We start from the raw sequence: 6806 nt of genomic DNA on the forward strand, positions 1-6806 counted from the left end.
GGGCCTGCCCTGCCCAGCCCTGACATCTCTCACACAAGTTCTGTCCTCTCCCAGGCTATTTCTGTCTCTGATTCTAAAGGTCAGTGCCCTCCCAGGATGTGGCAGCTGCTGCCTCTTCTCCACCTCTAAGTGGTGTTAGTCCCATGCCCGGGAGACAGTGGTTGCCCCAGATGGTACCCCCCGCCCCGCCTTCCTTGCCCTCACCCAAGATTGGCCTGGGCATGCCCCACCCCACCCCCTTTGTACACGGTTTTCCAAGACAGCCCCAAGCCTGGATCTGAGTGGTTTATTGACTGACTCACTGACCGTAGCCAGTGGCCAGAATGCTCTTGCTGCTCCTTCAGCTTCAGGACAACCAAGGCTCACTGCTGACCACCCAGGCCTCTCTGCCTGAGTTCCAGCTCCAGGTGATCCCAGGCCCTCCTAGGGACTGATGGACGTTTCCTATAAGGAGGCGTAAAGGAAAGGACCCCAAGAGACAGCATGCCCGCCCCAGGCAGGAAATCATCTCCGTAAGCTTCAAAATTATACTCCCCTCCCTGTCTGCTCCTTCCCGCTCCAGCTACTGTCCTCTCTCCTCTGCTGGCCATGAGTTCTGGAGCCTGTGATTGGGGCTGGCAGGAGGCGTGTAATTTGGAAGCCCTCTCCTCAAGCTGGCCTTGTACCAGGAGTCCCCTACCTTCAGCATCAGTACCGACCAGCACCCCTGCGTTGCAGGGAGGAGGGAGAGGAGAGAGAGACACACTCCTGAAGAAGAGCTTCAGCACCCGGCAGTGACTGCGGGAGGCTTCGTGGACAGGTATGGCTTGCTCCAATTGTTTCCAAAAACACTGCAGGAGACTCAAGCCCCATCAGTACCCCATAAGCACTTCTAGGGGATGTGACTGACCCGTCCAGGACTAATGGCACTGTGTCAATAGTGCGTTCTATTCACATTTCATGTGCTCATAACAGCAATGTCCCCACAGAAACTACTGTCATTCCCATTTTATAAAGGAAAACACGGAGGCAGAGGGGGACCGAATCAATCTCTGGACTTCACACCAACCCTTTGTCCCCAGGCCCACTGCTCTGCTGTTCATTTTCACATAGGAGTTCTTTCAAGGGGTCCACAGACTGTCTGGACCCAGGGGCCAGGTCCAAGGGCTGACCCTTCCTGCCCAGCCCACCCTAAGTATGACCTCACCCGAGTTTCCAGAAGGAAAGGTAAGAGGGTGGGGCTGCCCCAGGCCTGGGCTGACAAGCACGATGGAGGTCATGTCATATCCGTGGTGGTGGAGAGGAAGGAGGGGATAACCTCGTAGCCCCAAACCCAGGAAACCAGAAAGGCAGAAACGGGGCCTCTGGACCTGAAGGTAGGGAAGGGAGCAGTGCCCACTCTTCCCACAGCCCAGCCCCAGTGGATTTCTCCTATTGTTTCTGCCACCCCTAATCTCCTCCCCTCTTGGTTTATCCTACTCCTGCTGCAGAATTTCCTGGAGAGGAACAGGGAGCAAAAGCAAGATAAACAGAACTGAAGGGGGCTTGAAAGGAACATTCCAGAGCTAAAAATAACAGGGTCAGCTGGCTGGAAGAGCTAGAGGCCCCTGGTCCCTGCCCACTCCACCCCTGTAGGGTGGCCCCCAGCGCTGAACTGAGCCTCCAATCGAATCAGAGAAGTCTGGATGCTAATCTGCTATCTCCAAGCCCAGGGTCCATCCCAGACTCCACCCCTCGGGGTGCCACAGCCAAGGGGTAGAGGGAAAACCTCAGCCAAGCCTGCCCCCTCCATGGCCACTGCAGCAGACCCATAGCTCAACGGCTGACCCTCCCTCCTGCCTTCTCTATGATTATTATTTTTGACAAAATACAAGTTTGCAGCCCTATTGGCAGAGGCAGGGCTCCTACAGACCAGGAAGGATCTGTTCTCTCTATAAGCACACCCCTCCCTCCGCTGGTGAGCAGTTCTAGTCTTACAGAGGTAAGGGAGGGGAGAGCATGGAGAAAAAAGAAAGTTCCAGGAGAAAACTCATTATTAAGCACGTATCCTATGCCAGGATAGTGCTAGGCTGTCCTGTCCGTCATTTCACTCTATTCTCACAGAAAATAGGTATGTTTATATCCCTATGTTTCAGTTAGGGAAACAGAGGATCAGAGATGCAAAGAAAAAACTAAAGTCCTCAGAGGTAGCCCAGATAGGAGTGGTGGCCCAGTTCCCTGGGGCTGGTTTTCCCTCACTAGAGGCCAATTCTCCCCCACCCCACACCCTCACCCCCACCCCCACCCCCAGCAGCTAGAGAGGTCAAGGTCTGGGGCAAAGCAATCATGCCTGCCAAAATTAAGAGCCTTCTGGAAGTGTAGCCCACTCCCCATCCATAGCCTGTGCCTTGGCCATGTGAGCCGGGTCCTTGAGGACTCCCAGGGGTAGAGTTCTCTCCACCTAGGGGCACTGCTGCTCTTCTGGTGAGTACTGCTGGGAACAGGGGTGGGGAGTTGGGGTTGCTCAGATGGCTTAATCAAGAGCACCCCCTCCTCATACCCATGATGCCCTTGGAGTGTCCCTGCAGGAATCCAGACTGTGAGTGGACGAGTTTCAGGGAACCATGACTGGCTTCAATACCTCGCAGACACAAAGATGCCCTTTCCTGAAAAGCTGGGAGGCCTTGGACAGCATTGGCCAGGCCCTACTGCTCCGCCCACGCTGGGGTTTGCTCTTCTCCCCGCCACGGGCAGGGAGGAAACAGATTGTTAAACCCAGAGCAAGCAGGGCAGGCTTAATGTGACTTAGCTGCTGTCCTCAGCTGGCCAGCAGAAGGGTTTTCGTGCAGGCCATGGGAGGCAGCTGCTGTCCTCCTGGGGTGCAGGGAAGCTGGAGGAATTCAGTCTCCTGGTTGACTAGCTCCAAGTGCATCCAAGTGCATCCTGACAACTTCTACTTGAATACATCTAGTGATGGGAGGCTCATCCCCGTGAGAAAGCTCTGATTTCTGATTCTTGTTAGGTTGAGCTAGAATCTCCATCCTTGGGCTTGTCATCCTCTGCTTCTGCCCTGTGGAGCCACGAAGCTGCTCCCCTTTTTGCAAGAAGGTAGAGCACTGTCTCTCAGCTGATGGGGCCCAGCTTTCAAATGCTAGAATTGGGGAACAGCCACGAAAAGAATTAAATGATTCAAAACCATGCTGCATAGATTGATAATACTGCTACCCAAGCTCTGCCCCCATGACACTGCGTCTCAAAGGCACCTGCAGGTCAGGTGCCATTCACACAAGGCCTTTTATTTAATTAGCAGGAGCAGAAGCTTTTACTGCCCAGCCTGTGTAGACTCTGGAAGAAAGGTTCTCACATGTCCAATAAATGTAAGGTCTTTCTTTGACAGCAGCTGGACATTATTTAACAGGTTTATTAGATTCTTCAGGCCAGAAACCTGGGCATCGCAGAGACTCATCTCATTTCCTCCCCACCCCATCTCATGAACAGGTCCTCTCAACCCCACCCCCAGCCAGGTCTCATTTCTAACCACTTTCCTCCATCCTTACAGGTGTCCATCCTAACCTGCCTAAGTTAGCCCGTATCTCTCACTTTCTAACAGTGCTCCTCACTTCCAGGTCCTGCTTTTCACCCCACTCCCTATTTATTCTTTACCTGGAAGTCAGAGCATAAGTCAGATCATTCACCATTCACCTGTGTAAATCTTACAACGGTTGTCAATTGCACTTCAAATAAAAAACAAACTCCTTACTATTGGCTATAAGGCCTCTCAACACTGAGTTCTTCCCCACCTCTCTGACCACTGGCCTTCAAGAAGCATGCCAAGCTTTTTCCTGCCTCAGGACCTTTGCACTTGCTGGTCCTTCTCCCTAGAACTTCATTCCATTAATTCTCCCCATGCCTAACTCCTTCTGAACCTTCAGGCCTCAGAGCGTCACCTTCTCAGGAAGCTCTCCCCTGCCTGCCCTATCTAAATTAGATTCTCTGTTATAAGCTTTTTCATTTAATCTATACCACTTAAAATGTATTTTCTCACTCATTCAGTTATGTTATTGTCTGTCTACCACACTATCATGTAAGCTCCATGAGAATAGGAACCCTGTTCTTGCCCACGGCTGTACTTACTCATCTTACATTGGGCCTAACGTCTGTAGTCACACAGGGAAGACTTGTTGGATATAAATAATACCCTTGCTCTTGTCCAGTCTACAGTATTTGGAATCCAGTCCTCCTTTGAAACAGAGAGATGGACATGAAAAACACCCAAGCGTCCTGAACCCCGTCAGAGGAGACATACATTTAAGAAAAACTACTATGGCCATGCCACCCTGAATACGCCCGATCCCATCTGATCTCAGAAGCTAAGCAGGGTCAGACCTGGTTAGTACTTGGATAGGAGACCACCTAGGAAGACCAGGTGCTATAGGCATAAAAAATAAAATAAAATAAAATAAAATAAAATAATAAAATAAAATAAAATAAAATAAATAAAATAGAATAAAATAAAATATAAAATAAAAAATAAAGGATTGTAAATTGACAAGTTCCTTGCAATCTGTGAGGTCAACCAAGAAAAGAAAAAGAAAAAAGAAAAACTGGCCAGTTCTCATGGTTCATCCATTCATTCATCCACTTAGTAATTCCTTTGCAAAAACGAGCACTTCCTGATAGCTGGAAACTGCGCTAGGGATTGACAGTTTAGTGGTAAAGAATATTGATGAAATCCTTGCTTCCAGGACCTTACACTCACTCACACAATGAACATTTGGTTATAAACAAGTAAACAACAAAACTATTACAGGTGGTGGTAAGGGCATGGCAAATACTAAAACTGGGTCTTGGGAGCAGAGTGTGAGTGAGGTAGTCAATGAGAGGGGCGGTCCAAGGATTGTGAGCACAGGGCATGATATTCTTGAACTCCCCTCACCCCAGCCCATTTTATCACCAAGTATCAAGATGCTATGGGTAGGAAGGCAAGAGTAAGTGAGAGGGATCCAATAAAGCATACCCTTGGCCAGCTAGTTCCTGTTAAAAATGACGCAGGTAGCTGTGTCCCTTTGAAGCTCTGTGTCCACTGAGCCCTTTAGAGGCGCCCGGCAGCTGCATAAAGGAAAGCTGCAGAAATTTCTTCTCTGGAGCGTGAAGTCAGCACCGCTGGGTCCTCTGTGTTAGATATCCACCCAGTGGATCTGCTTACTTAAAACGAGGGGGCACCTCCAAGCCACCACTCTCACAGGTAGAAGCAGGAAACTGGGCTCCACTCTGACACAGCTCTGCAGTGAGTAAAAGCAAAATCAAACCGCAGTAAATGTGTAATACCTGATTTGGATGCTAAGATGACCCAAAATAACAAAACCAATCACAAATCTAGGTGACAAAGTCCAACACGATGTGCGTCGCGTGTGAGAGGTCAAGGCAGCCTCATCTCGGCACGGGCTCCCTTGGGTGGTATACATCTGGGGGCAAGTGTGTACTTGGGTAGAACACATCTCTCTCTCATTGGTTTCACACACTTTCTGACCTTTCTCCCTTTCATTTATTCATTCATTCATCAAACTTGGACGTCCCCACCAAGATCCAAGTTCTTGGTAGTCTCTGGAGTAGGGGAGAAAATAGACAAGAATGGTTCAGGAGAGTCCTCAAATATCTCAAGTCCCCGTTTTCTGTCTTGGGGAGTACAGCCCCACCTACCTGCTGCCCTGGGAGGAGATATCTAGACTCCTCCATTTCATCAGCCTCTCCTGCCCAAGCACCAAATGCAGTCACTTCTACCTCTTAAACAGCTCTAGGTGTTAGGCCAGGCCACTGTCCCTGTCCTGGGTTACTGCATAGCTTCCCTTTGCCTCTCTATCCTATCTCGTCATCCACCCTCCCTAGGCCCTGTGTAGGCACAGACATCTTTAACAAACACATCTGGTCTCGCCATTCCCTCCCAAAGACCCACAGACCTCTGAGAGCCTGTCCCATCCCAGTCCTGCCTGGCTGGCCGCTGGTAGCCCCTCCCTCCACGCTGGACTGAATGAAGCATGTGCCTCCAGAGGTTCCAACAGCCCCTTCCTGGACCCAGTCTTCCTTGTGGAGTGCAGTACGGTGTCTAGAACACAGTGGCACTAGCTGGTGGCACACTGGGCCAAGAAGACCCGTCAGAATTTTCCTTCTCACGGAGCCAGGTAACCATGTGGAGGCCCCGCAGAAGGAGCCAGCAATTGGAGGGGCCAGGCAGCAGCTGGTGTCGTCATGGAAACTGCGAGCAGTGCCACATGGGCCTGGCCTTTTCACTCTGCCTTTTTGGCAGGCTTCCTCAGCCACCCTGAAACCCATTCACTCAGGCATGCCAGGGCCTCGCCCCTGCCCCCCACCGCCCTCTATCCTCTTTGGCCAGCTCTTCCTCCCCACCCCTTCCTCCCCTCCTCTTCCTCCCAGCCACCCTCCCTTCTGCCGCCTTTGCCAAAGCGCTGGGAGGGGAAAGCTGGGCCAAGGAAGGACTCAGATTTTCAATTCTAAGCAGATTTTCCCTCCACAGGCAGCCAGCCCTTTCATGCATTTTTTTTCCCTATTATCATAAACGCAGGAACTTGCATTAGGATGAATGAGCAGAAACTCCTGTCTTTGTCAGAGCCTTGGCAGTACGCCAGGCATAGAATGACCTAAAACATTCAGAACTAAATGGAGCTGGAGAGGGGGTGGAGATCCCTTGTCTGAGAAATGGAATGGTGTTGGGGGGTGGCCCTTGTCTCTAATTATAATACTAGTGTTTGTCATGTGCCCAGACACTGTGCTAAACCCTGCGCACAGATTCCTGTTTAATCCTCACAAAATTCTTATGTCCTATTTATCTC

The 6806-nt window shown here is 50.7% G+C and overlaps 1 long non-coding RNA gene and 1 pseudogene across 1 annotated transcript; one reads left to right on the forward strand and one right to left on the reverse strand.

Annotated features, from left to right (window-relative positions):
* Window positions 1-972: 972 nt before the first annotated feature.
* On the reverse strand, window positions 973-5238 carry LOC111737884. Its single transcript, XR_002779604.1, has 3 exons — window positions 4976-5238; window positions 4093-4198; window positions 973-3109 (listed from the first exon to the last, which is right to left on the reverse strand). It is a non-coding gene; the product is annotated as an uncharacterized LOC111737884 (long non-coding RNA).
* Window positions 4278-4396, forward strand: LOC111737925 (annotated as a pseudogene).
* Window positions 5239-6806: the final 1568 nt, after the last annotated feature.

The sequence above is a fragment of the Pteropus vampyrus genome, unplaced genomic scaffold, assembly GCF_000151845.1.
Source record: "Pteropus vampyrus isolate Shadow unplaced genomic scaffold, Pvam_2.0 Scaffold32, whole genome shotgun sequence".
In the NCBI taxonomy this organism is placed as follows: Eukaryota; Metazoa; Chordata; class Mammalia; order Chiroptera; family Pteropodidae; genus Pteropus; species Pteropus vampyrus.